Source organism: Giraffa tippelskirchi, chromosome X, assembly GCF_054371585.1.
Source record: "Giraffa tippelskirchi isolate mGirTip1 chromosome X, T2T-mGirTip1v1.2.pri, whole genome shotgun sequence".
Classification (NCBI taxonomy): Eukaryota; Metazoa; Chordata; class Mammalia; order Artiodactyla; family Giraffidae; genus Giraffa; species Giraffa tippelskirchi.
Genome location: NC_137289.1, coordinates 131287972 through 131300971, shown reverse-complemented (window position 1 = coordinate 131300971; position 13000 = coordinate 131287972). Strand labels below are relative to the sequence as shown.

Genomic DNA, 13000 nt, shown 5'->3' with positions numbered 1-13000 from the left:
CTAAGGTTCTAATATCCTCCACAGTTTTCTCAGGGGACAGGCTGATCAAAACAGAAGCCTTGAGAGGTCCTAGACCAGTGTCCCCAAGGACCCTGAAGAGGTGGCCTTGCTTAAAGCCAAGGTGGAATCTCCCTGCTGAGGTGCTTAGAGCATCTTATTCTCCTTCCTCCAGGTGCCCACGTCTTCTGAGCTCCTGTCTATACTCCTTCCTGCTGTCCCTGACCATGCCTCAAAGTAAGAAGAGTAAGGCCTGTGGTGGTGATAAACGCCCCCGAGCCCAAGGCAAGACCCAGAGTTGTTGGGGTGCTCAGGCCATAGCAGCAGCAGAAGAGGAGTCCACTACCTCCTCTCTTCAGTGTGAAGGTATTACCCAGAGTCTGCCTGGTGCTGAGTCATGTAGCACTTCCCAGGAGCCTCAAAGAGCACCGACCATCACCACTACTTCAGTCTTTTCTTACACTCGATCTAGTGAAGCATTTGATGGCCAAAATGAGTATAGGGCATTTGCCTATGAGGTCCTACCCTTCACTGAGACCCCAGGAACTGACTGTTTAACCAGGAAAGCTAGCTTGTTGGCACAGTTCCTTCTGTACAAGTATAAAATGAAGCAATTCATTATGAAGGAAGACATGCTGAAGATTATCCACCAAAGGCACCATGAGTGATTTGCTGAGATTCTCAAGAGAGCCTCTGAACACATTGAGCTAATCTTTGCAGTAGATATGAAGGAAGTCGACTCAGTCGTTCCCTGCTATAATCTGGTCAGCAAATTAAAACTCCCCAACAATGGGAGGGTGTGTGGTGGAAGGGGGTTACCCAAGACCAGTCTCCTGATGAATCTCCTGGGTATGATCTTCCTGAAGGGCAACTGTGTTGCTGAGGAAGACATCTGGAAATTCCTGGGTACGATGTGAGTATATGCTGGTAGAAAGCACTTCATCTATGGAGAGCCCAGAAAGCTCATCACCAAAGATTTAGTGAGGCTGAAGTACCTGGAGTACCGCCAGGTTACCAACAGTGATCCTCCACGTTATGAGTTCCTCTGGGGCCCAAAAGCACTTCTTGAAACCAGCAAGATGAAAGTCCTGGAATTTTTGGCAAAGGTCAGTGATGCTGTTCCCAGTGACTTCCCCGCTCATTATGAAGAAGCTTTTCAAGATGAAGAATAGAAAGCCCAAGGCACAGATGCAGCCAGGCCTGACACTACTGTCAAAGTCAATACACCTCCCAGGGACATGCTCAATATTATCTTCCCAGCCATAGTGAAGTATGTAAGTTTTTTCCCCCAGACGAGAAAATATAACATCACAATAGGGATTATATTCTTGGAAATGTGAAAGAATCCCATAGTAAAATAGTTAGGATAATGGAATAGAAAAAAAGTAAAACATGGTCAATGTTAGTTTTTCTTGTTCCTTTTAATCTTTCTAAATCAGAAGTGTAAAGAGTACCTTCTGTTCTTTTACATTCTCCCTAATATAAATAGCAAAATTATTATATTCAAAATAAAAGGACAAAATCTGCTCTTTACCAATAAATACATAAAGTTGACAGATGATTTTATCAGCATCTTAAATCTTCTGGGTTTGATGAATTATTTGAAGCATAAACATCAATTATGTTTCTTGTCATAAAACTATCAAGAATGGCTGACTCTCACCAGCATTGATCAATGAATATTAGATTCTCAGAAGCCTCTGATTTCATGATCAGCACCTGTTTTGGGTTCTATAAGGAATCCCAATCAAATAGCAATTTCCAAATGAAAACAGTCATGTTATATATATATATATATATATATATATATATGTATGTATATATATGCATATATTTTAAGCAGAAAGTGTCAAAAAATTGGAATTAAGCTGATAATAATTTTAATATTCTTATTGTATATCAGAGATCCCATTAAGTTAGATCATATTTTTTGATGCTGTTGTTCTTTAGTCGCTCAATCATTTCTGACTCTTAGATCATATTTACTGATCAAGAAAATGCCCAATTTTCATAGATCACAAACATTAAAATAATTACTTAAATTCACCATTGTTCATAGAAAATAACTTACATGTTTGATACTATATTTCACTCTAGATGGATATTTTCCATAATTACTTTAAAAATTACCCTGTTTCCTCTGCTGTATTGTAATTAAAAATGTACATGTAGTTATGCTACATTCAAATTAAAACTATTTGATTATTAATTCATAGATAAAATGGAACAGAATTAAATGAACATAGAGTTGAAAAGAGACTGGAGAAAAAAATAAAATAATTCAGAGGAAAAAACCACAATAGTAAAAACAAAACTTGGAGCTGTCAATAGCAGTGTTGGCAAAGGAGGAATTTCCCTCTAGGTTCTTCTGTTTGGTCTAAGAATTAAATTGACATGAGACAGATTAACAGGAGAAAATCAAACACAAGTTTAATAGCATGTATATATGTGAGAGACCCAGGAGAACTAACTTGCCAAATTGGCCAAAACCCTCACCTTGAATATGATCTTTAGCTACAGACAAAAGAGGATGTTGCAGGTTGTGGTTTGGGACTTCAGAGGGGAGGAAGGCAACTGACATGGAGATAGAAAAGCAAGTGTTTAGTAAACCAGTGTTTGCTGGGCCAAGCAGAGACCATGGGACACAGAGTGGACTCTGATCTCCAAGCCCACCCTAGAGTTTCCCCACCACATCTTGCACATATTATTTGCAGAGATCTCTGGTGATAGCTCTATTCTGGGAACAGACCCAAAATCTAAATGATTTTAGGCAGTTAGGAGGAAAGTAAAAGTCTCTTCCTTAGTCTTTTGTGCCCTGATTTTTTTTGGCTAAAAATAATCCGCATATTAAAGAGACATTTTGCGATGGCAAGTTTTGCTTCCCTACAAGTAGCAAGGCAGAGAATAGATCCATGAAAAGTACAAAAATGAAAACAAGGAGGGATGAGCTGAAACAGGTGTTTTTAAATAAATGACAATAAATATTCACTCTGTTATTGATGGAAAATTAATCAATCAGTCTAAGAAAGAAGGAAATTTTGTTCAAGCCAAAGTTGAGGACTATAACCCAGGAAGAACATCTCTGAGAACTGTGCCATTCATTAGAAGTCAAGGCACAGTTATACTGTATACATTTTTTGAGACAGAGGACTGTACATTAAATGATGTATTATTGACAATTTACACAATGTAGATCTAAGTGTCATTGTGGCCATTACAAAATCAAGAAGGAATATTATCTTTTAAGGAATTGTCTTGTTAATGCTAGGAGAATGTTGCTCTTTGTGGTCACGTAGATATTTCTGCCTATTGTGGAGGTTCGGTCAACCCATAATGCAGGTACACAACGCATAACGGTGAGGAGTTGTTGTTTAGTCACTAAGTTGTGTCTGACTCTTGGCGACCCCATGGACTGTAGCCTGCCAAGCTCCTCTGTCCATGGGATTTCCCATGTAAGAATACTGGAGTGGATTGCCATTTATTTCTCCAGGGAATCCTCCCAATCCAGAGACTGAACCCATGTCTCTTGCATTGGCAGGTGGATTCTTAACCACAGAGCCACCAGGGAAGCCCAACAATGATGAGAGAGGAGGCCAAAGGGCAGAGAAATATTTTTATGTTTAAACTTTTCTTGTTTTGCCGTAAAAAAATATGAATTTTATTTTACACTACAAATTCCCAGTGCCCTTGAAGGGGGAAAAAATAATAGAAGAACTGGAGCAAAAGTAAATACATATCATGGAGCAACCTAAATGCCCATCAATGGAAGATAGGATAAGCAAAATGTGAGAGATATATATTATTTAGCCATAAAAAAGAAGGAAATCTTGCCATTTGTGACAACATGGATGAAACTTACAGGCATTATGCTAAGTGAAGTAAGCCATACAGGGGAAGACAAATAGTATAGGCTCTCACTTGTATGTGGAATCTAAAAAATAAACCCAAAGTGATAGATTCAGGGAACAGGTTGGTGGTTGCCAGAGGTAGGGGTTAGTGGGTGGGAAAAAATGAGTGAAGGTGGTCAAAAGGTACAATCTTCCCGTTATAAAATAAGTCGTGGGTATATAATAGTATACAGAAAAGTGACTATAGTTAATAATGCTCTGCTTAATGGCTCAGTCGTGTCCAACTCTTTGTGACCCCATGGACTGTAGCCCACCAGGCTCCTCTGTCCATGGGGATTCTCCAAGCAAGAATACTGTAGTGGGTTGCCATGCTCTCCTCCAGGGGATCTTCCCAACCCAGGGATCAAACCCAGGTCTCCTGCATTGCAGGCAGATTCTTAACCATCTGAGCCACCAGGGAAGCCCAGAGTTAATAATACTGTATTGTATATTTGAAAGTTGCAAAGAGAGTACGTTTTAAAAATTCTTAGCACAAGAAAAGAAAAATCATGTAATGATGGATGTTAACTATACTCATTCTGATAATCATTTCACCATATATACAAATATTGAATCATTATGTTATAGAATTAAAACTAATATGTTATATGCTAATTATATCACTATTTTTAAAAGAGATACAATCTGATATAGCCAATTAAATATTTGAAATAAAGATGGAAGGAATTCCCTGGTGGTCCAGTGGTTAGGACTCCACACTTTCACTGTCAAGGGCCTGGGTTCAATCCTTGGTCAGGGAACTAAGATCCCACAGGCTGTTTGGCATGGCCAAAAAAGAAAAAAATAATAATAACATTTATAAACAACCAGGTCCTACTGTATAGCACAGGGAACTATATCCAATCTCCTGGGATAAATCATAATAGACAAGAATTAAAAAAAGAACATATAGATTTGTTAAAAAAAAAGAAAAGAAAGAAAGATGGAGGGAAATACTCCATGCATCAATCCAAAAAAATGACTTAGAAAAAAATGCAGCTTTTCTTTTTTTTACAAAGTAATGATACCTTGCTAGAATGTACACATTGAATCTGGAAGAAAATGGGAAAAACTTTATACCTAACCCATTTGACAATGATTAGCACTCAGTTAAGTCTTTCTACCATTCTGTAATGAGAATAGGATGGCATGAAACAACATTATGTAGGTTAAGTTTGCTAAAGTCACAAAACCTGTGACAGAGCCAGAAGTCAAACCAAAGATTCTATGTGCTTGCCTCTTACCAACTCTACCTTAGTATCCTCCTTTTCAGGCTATATAATAATGTAGGAAAATATCTCTACAAATATATATTCAGGTCTATATGTATATAAAAGCAACCTATACATACATGTGTGCGTGCTCATGCTCAGTCACTTCAGTCGTGTCCAACTCTTTGCAACCCCATGGACTGTAGCCTGCCAGACTCCTCTGTCCATGGGATTTTCCAGGCAAGAATATTGGAGTGGGTTGCCATTTCCTACTCCAGGGGGTCTACCCGACCTAGGGATTGAACCCTCATCTCTTGCGTCTTCTGCATTGGCAGGAAGATTCTTTACCACTGTGCTACCTGGGTAAGCCCAAAAAACAAACATTCTTAAATAGTCAATTTTGCTCTGAATATCAGAAATCTTAGATTTTTGTCTTGATTTGACACTAACTCAAATTGGGCAAGTTACTAAAAAATCCAAACAAAAAGCTTCATATTTGAGAATCACTAACTGAGAATCTGTTAACCACTCCTCTGTCAACAATACTGTGCCTTAGATATTGTTTTAATTATGCACAGAATGAAATGTGCATCCTGGCTGATACATGAAATGCCTTCTAAATGATAATATACTCTGAATAATAATGCTGAAAACTGAATCATCTGAAACTGTGAACTGGCAGAAGATTACTTTCTAATGTCCACTTCTTTAGTAATAAAATGTTGGCCACTGCTGTGAAAAAATGGAGAAACAAACATTTTAAAAGTTTAGTAATATTGAGAAGAGACTGTGAAGAAGAAATTATTTCATACTTTGCTGATTGGAGAGTAAGTTTCTGAAACTGCTTTGGAGAGCAATTACTAGAATATTTTAAAATAAAAAACTGCTTATTTTATGAGTGTTTACACTAGAGATTTGTCCAATAGGGGGTAAGTACAAAAATGTTTTATTCGTGTATTTGCATTGATATTTGTAGTAATTACAAATGGGATAAAAGCTAAATGGCTATCAAGTGGATATTGACAAAAACCACAGCATATCAAGAAATATTCTTCAATAATTATATGTTTGTGATTAACATAGGTGTATGGGTTTGTCAATATAACCAAGGTAGATTGTTGAGTAATAAAAAGCAAATGCAAAACAATACACATAAGTTATATTTTAAAACACGGTGTGATTTATGGTAAATACAAAACTAAATTCATGGGAGAGATCTGGCTGATTTATAGCTATCTGAGGGAGGGAAGGGGCTTTGTAGTGATGTTCAAGGAAGATTTTATCTATAATGCTGATTTTTTTTTTTTTTTTTTAGGCTACATCACAAGGCATGTGGGATCTCAGTTCCCTGACTAGGGATCAAACTCATGTTCCTTGTATTGGAAGCACCGAGTCTTAACCACTGGATCGCCAAGGAAGTCCCTAATGCTGTTTTTAGTGAGTATATATTTTTATTATTATTGGAATTTGATTAAATTTAACTAAAATAATGGGGATTTTTTTTCCATTTATATAGTGCTGTGATCTGAATGCTTGTTTTTCTCCCAGTTTTGTGTTGAAATCCTAATACCCAATGGACTGCTATTAGGAGGTGGGGTCTTTAGGAGGTGATGAGGTCATAAGGGCTCTGAATGAGATTAAGGTCCTTATAAAAGAGAGCCAAGAGAGGTGCCTTGCCCCTTCTATATCATGAGGACATAACAGGAAGTCTGTAATCTAGAAAAGGGCCCTCACCCAACTGTGTTGGCACCCAGATCTTATACTTCATAGCCTTTGTCAGCCAGCTAGTGCATGCTTAGTCAGGTCCAACTCTATCCAATCCCATGGACTGTAGGCCGCCAGGCTCCTCTGTCCATGGAATTTTCCAAGCAAGAATATTGGAGTGGGTTGCCATTCCCTACTCCAGGGGGTCTTCCTGACCCAGGGATCAAACCCGAGTATCTTGCGTCTCCTGCATTGGCAGGTGGATTCTTTACCAACTGTGCCAAATTCATAGCCTCTAGAATGGTGAAAAATAAATTTGCTGTTTATAAGCCACCCAGTCTGTGGTATTTCTTAGTAGCAGCCTGAATGGACTAAGATGTATAGCCACTGAATTTCATATAACACAATTCTAAGTATGCTTTAAATATAATATGATGGCCTGTGTTAAAAAAGATATGCGACTTACATTGAGGATCATGCAACAATACACAAAAGGAAGAGATAAACTCTTTTTTTGAAATATAACTTTTAAATTATTTATATGATTTCACTTATTCTCAAATTAAAATAATTTCCTATTCTGGTTTGGAGTGATGAAAATTAACACCTCAATAAGAGGTGGAATTTCCTTCAAGAAATAAACAGATTAAATACTAAAGTATGTTCAGTAAAAGAAGGATGAATGGTGGCTTATTCTGCCATATTTCAAAACAAAAAAATAAGTACTTGAATATAACGAAAGAAAAAGTCCAGATATATGCCTGGATTAATAGGGATGTGGACCATTTTAAAAATGGACTTTCAAATGAATTGGAAGGGATCATTTGGGTTCTGGAAGGGGAAAACATGTATACCCATGGTGGATTCATGTCAATGTATGGCAAAACAAATGCAATATTATAAAGTTGAAAAATAAAAAATAAATAAAATAAAAAAATAAAATAAAATAAAATGGTTATCAAGAAAGTAAATACACATTTGAAGAAAAAAATAAATTTAGGACAGCATCTCACACCTTACAAAAAAGTGCACTTCAGTGTACACCTTAAAATTTTAAAGATAAAACATAAAAACCTTAAAGGAAGACTAGAACTTAGTGTAAGTGAATATTTATCTACTCCTTGGGTTAAGAGTATGTTTCTAAAATTTTAAAATAGATATAAAAACATAAAGGGAAAATTAATAACTTTGTCTAGTTAATGAATAAAAGCTTCATATTCAAAAATATATGTAAAAGATAAGTGAGTTCCAGAAATATTTCTAGCATATTTGGTAGTCAAAGAATGAAATCTTTAATATATATAGAGATTTTTCAAAGAGGAAATGCACAAGAAAATGCCATATTTAAAAAAATAGATAAATGATAGTTTAGAGGAACACTCTTAGACCCTGAAAATCTGGCAGCAGAATTATTATGCATGGATGCCTGGTCACAGACCAACCTTGCTGCTTCTCTTTGCTGATGATATACTCCTTTGAGTAACATTTAAGAAAAAAGAATGCATTCATTCTTTGTTTGCATTCATTTGAACAGAAGTGTATTGATCATTGGTTAATTTCTTCTGGTATGGTGATGTAAGCTTCTAGTATAGAAGAGCAGTAGTATAGAAGTTATTCAGCTGTTTGCTTAAAAAGAACATATCAGTATGGAAAGTGTCCCTGGCAGATGTGTATCTTACTAGGAAACACAGGGGCCAAGGAAATTCAACCAAGATGCTTGCCATTTAATCTTAACCCTGCTCTAGTAGTTATCTCACTTCTATAAATTTCACTTTCTTAGCTGAATAACTGCTGAACTCATAGAGGGTGCCTTGTTTCCTTTGGCCAGTGTACAAACCATCTGAAATTCTGTAATTCAAGGCATGGTTTTTTCTGCCTGGGTGCTGCAGTATTATATTTAGATTTTAGAAAGGAGTGTCCAGAACTGAAGAAGGAAACAGGGAGCTTTGTGTGGGCAAGGGGGAAAGTTGTTGGTCAGTTGCTCAGTCGGGTCCAACTCTTTGTGACCCCATGGACTACAGCACACCAGGCTTCCCTGTTCTTCACCATCTCCCAGAGTTTGCACAAACTCATGTCCATTGAGTCGATGATGTTATCCAACCATCTTATCCTCTGTTGCCCCTTCTCCTCCTGCCTTCCATCTTTCTCAGCATCAGGGTCTTTTCTAATGAGTCGGCTCTTCACATCAGGTGGCCAAAGTGTTGCAGTTTCAGCTTCAGCATCAGTCCTTCCAATGAATATTCAGGACTGATTTCCTTTAGGATGGACTGGTTGGATCTCCTTGCAGTCCAAGGGACTATCAAGAGTCTTCTCCAGCACCACAATTTGAAGGCATCAGTTCTTTGGCATTCAACCTTTTTTATGTCCAGCTCTCATATATGTACATGACTGCTGGAAAAACCATAGCTTTGACTATATGGACCTTTGTTGGCAAAGTAATGTCTGCTTTTTAATACGCTGTCTAGGTTGGTCATAGCTTTTCTTCCAAGGAGCAAGCGTCTTTTAATTTCATGGCTGCAGTCACCTTCCACAGTGATTTTGGAGCCCAAGAAAATAAAGTCTGTCACTGTTTCTATTGTTTCTCTATTTGCCATGAAATGATGGGACTGGATGCCATGATCTTCATTTTTTGAACACTGAGTTTTATGCCAGCTTTTTCACTCTCCTCTTTCACCATCAAGAGATTCTTCAGTTCCTCTTTGCTTTCTGCTATTAGGGTGGTGTCATCTGCATATCTGAGGCTTTTGATATTTCTCCCAATAATCTTGATTCCAGTTTGTGCTTCATCCAGCCTGGCATTTCCCATGATGTACTCTGCATTTAAGTTAAATAAGCAGGGTGACAATATACAGCCTAGATGTACTCCTTTCCCAATTTGGAAAGTAGGGCTCCAAACTCAAGATGTTTAGGTTGATGAAGGAGGTTTATTTGGTAAGGACATTGTGTCAGTAAGTTTGTCTTCCCCTATGTATAACTGGTTAGGCCTTGTGGACAATTATGGACAAATTGAGACAAAGTCAAGGGGGTCCAGGATGCAGTTTCTAGATTCCTCCTACATTGCTGTTAGCCAAAGCTGTGTGGATGATACCTCAGCTGCCAAAACTTAGCAAGCACAGAATCACCTGGAGGGTTTGTTAGAACACAGAGGTCAGGAATTTGCATTTATACCAAGTTTCCAAAGTGTAATTAATGCTGCTGGTACTAAAACTACCAAAGGGATCTAGAATCCCCCAAAAGGAATTTGAAACTGCCAAGGTTTAGATTACATCTCAGATATACCTAACGGCTACATGTTATCATTATGTGAGCATGCTAAGTTGCTTCAGCTGTGTCCCACTCTTTGCAACCCTGTGGATTGGACTGTAGCCCACAGGCTCCTCTGTCCATGGGATTCTCCAGGCAAGAATATTGGAGTGGGTTGCCATACTCTCCTCCAGGGGATCTTCCCGACCCAGGGATCAAACTCACATCTCTTACATCTGCTTCATTGGCAGACAGGTTCTTTACCACTAGTGCCACCTGGGAAGCCCATCTTACCAGTTGGATAATGCTAGACTGATAGTCAATACATTTTGTGAGGGAGAAACGAAACTTTTCTGTACCCAGTTCTTCTGGCTGGTCTAGAATTAAATTGATATGAGACAGATTAATAGAAGAAAATCAAATGAAATTTAATAACATGGATACATGGGAGAGACCCAGGAGAACTGAGTAACTCACCAAATTAGCCAAAACCCACACCTTAAACATCAGCTTCAGTTAACAACAAAAGAGGATGTTGGAGATAGTGGATTGGGACTTCAAAGGGGAGGAAGGCGATTGACATGGAGGTGGAAAGCAAGTGTTTTGTACACAAATGTTTGCTGGGATGGGCAGAAACCATGGGACACAGAGTAGACTCTTATCTCTAGGTGCTGCCTAAAATCTCCCCCACCACACCTTTCCCATATTCTTTGCAGATATCTCTGGTGATAGCTCTATTTCAGGAATAGGCCCTCTATCTAAATTGTTTTAGGAGATTAAAGGAATGTAGAAAGAAAGATTTCCTAAGCCTTCTGATTCTTGAAAATAGAATAATCCTCATGACAGAGAGACACATTTTGGGGTGGCAATTTTTTCCCCTACACTTTCTAGGTAGATAAGTGTTGAGGTTTTGAAACCCAGCAAGGCCTTGTGGGGCTCCTGGGTATGGAAGCCTTTCTTTCCCGTTTTCTTGCTTGTAGGAAACAGACTCCAGCCTCTAAGACCTACCCTGAGTTCCAAAGGGTGGATTCAACTGTTGTTAATCAAGGGAGGAGCAGCCAAGAAACCACCCAAGGAAAGATTAAAGGGATTAGAGAAACTCATCAAGGTTATCTGAGACCAGATTAAAGGAGTACAGGCCCTGCACACACCTTAGTCTTCTGAAACTCCATCCTTAAACTATTGCTATAAAACTCCCCATCACATCCTCCTGGGTTGGGACTCATAGTTGTCGAGGGCAGGAGCCAGCTGTGGCCCCCTTTGCTTGGCCAAGCAATAAAGCTATTCCTTTCTACCTCCTTTCTACCAATATGCTACTGGAGATCGGTGGAGAAATAACTTCAGAAAGAATGAAGAGACAGAGCCAAAGCAAAAACAACACCCAGATGTGGATGTGACTGGTGATGGAGGCAAGGTCCGATGCTGTAAGAGCAATATTTGTATAGGAACCAGGAATGTTAGGTCCATGAATCAAGGCAAATTGGAAGTTGTCAAACAGGAGATGGCAACAGTGAACGTCAACATTTTAGGAACTAGCGAACTAAAATGGACTGAATAGGTGAATTTAACTCAGATGACCATTATATCTACTCCTGTGGGCAAGAATCCCTTAGAAGAAATGGAGTAGCCATCATAGTAAACAAAAGAGTCTGAAATGCAATACTTGGATGCAATCTCAAAAACGACAGAATGATCTCTGTTCATTTCCGAGGCAAACCATTCAATATCACAGTAATCCAAGTCTATGCCCCCACCAATAATGCTGAAGAAGCTGAAGCTGAATGGTTCTGTGAAGACCAACAAGACCTTCTAGAACTAACACCTAAAAAAGATGTCCATTTCATTATAGGGGACTGGAATGCAAAAGTAGGAAGTCAAGAAACACCTGGACTAACAGGTAAATTTGGCCTTGGAGTATAGAATGAAGCAGGGCAAAGGCTAATAGAGTTTTTCCAAGAGAATGCACTGGTCGTAGCAAACACCCTCTTCCAACAACACAAGAGAAGACTCTACACATGGACATCACTAGATGGTCAATACCGAAATCAGATTGATTATATTCTTTGCAGCCAAAGGTGAAAAACCTCTATACCATCAGCAAAAAGAAGACCTGGAGCTGACTGTGGCTCAGATCATGAACTCCTTATTGCCAAATTCAGACTGAAATTGAAGAAAGTAGGGAAAAACACTAGATCATTCAGGTATGACCTAAATCAAATCCCTAACAATTATACAGTGGAAGTGAGAAATATATTTAAGGGACTAGATCTGATAGACAGAGTGCCTGATGAACTATGGACAGAGGTTCATGACATTGTACAGGAGACAGGGATCAAGACCATCCCCAGGAAAAAGAAATGCAAAAAAGCAGAATGGCTGTCTAAGGAGGCCTTACCAATATCTGTGAAAAGAAGAGAAGCGAAAAGCAAATGAGAAAAGGAAAGATATTCCCATTTGAATACAGAGTTCCAAAGACTAGCAAGGAGAGATAAGAAAGCCAAGCCTTCCTCAGTGATCAGTGCAAAGAAATAGAGGAAAACAACAGAATGGGAAAGACTAGAGATCTCTTCAAGAAAATCAGAGATACCAAGGGAAAATTTCATGCAAAGATGGGCTCAATAAAGGATGGAAATGGTATGAACCTAACAGAAGCAGAAGATATTAAGAAGAGGTGGCAAGAATACACAGAAAAACTGTACAAAAAAGATCTTCACGACCCAGATAATCACGATGGTACGATCACTCACCTAGGCCCAGACATCCTGGAATGTGAAGTCAAGTGGGCCTTAGAAAGCATCACTACGAACAAAGCTAGTGGAGGTGATGGAATTCCAGTTGAGCTATTTCAAATCCTCAAAGATGATGCTGTGAAAGTGCTGCACTCAATATGCCAGCAAATCTGGAAAACTCAGCAGTGGCCACAGGACTGGAAAAGGGCAGTTTTCGTTCCAATCCCAA

General features: G+C 38.6%; 1 pseudogene; it reads left to right on the top strand.

Moving 5' to 3' along the window:
• The first annotated feature begins 224 nt into the window (after window positions 1-224).
• LOC145535764 (melanoma-associated antigen B3-like) lies at window positions 225-1169 on the top strand (annotated as a pseudogene).
• Window positions 1170-13000: the final 11831 nt, after the last annotated feature.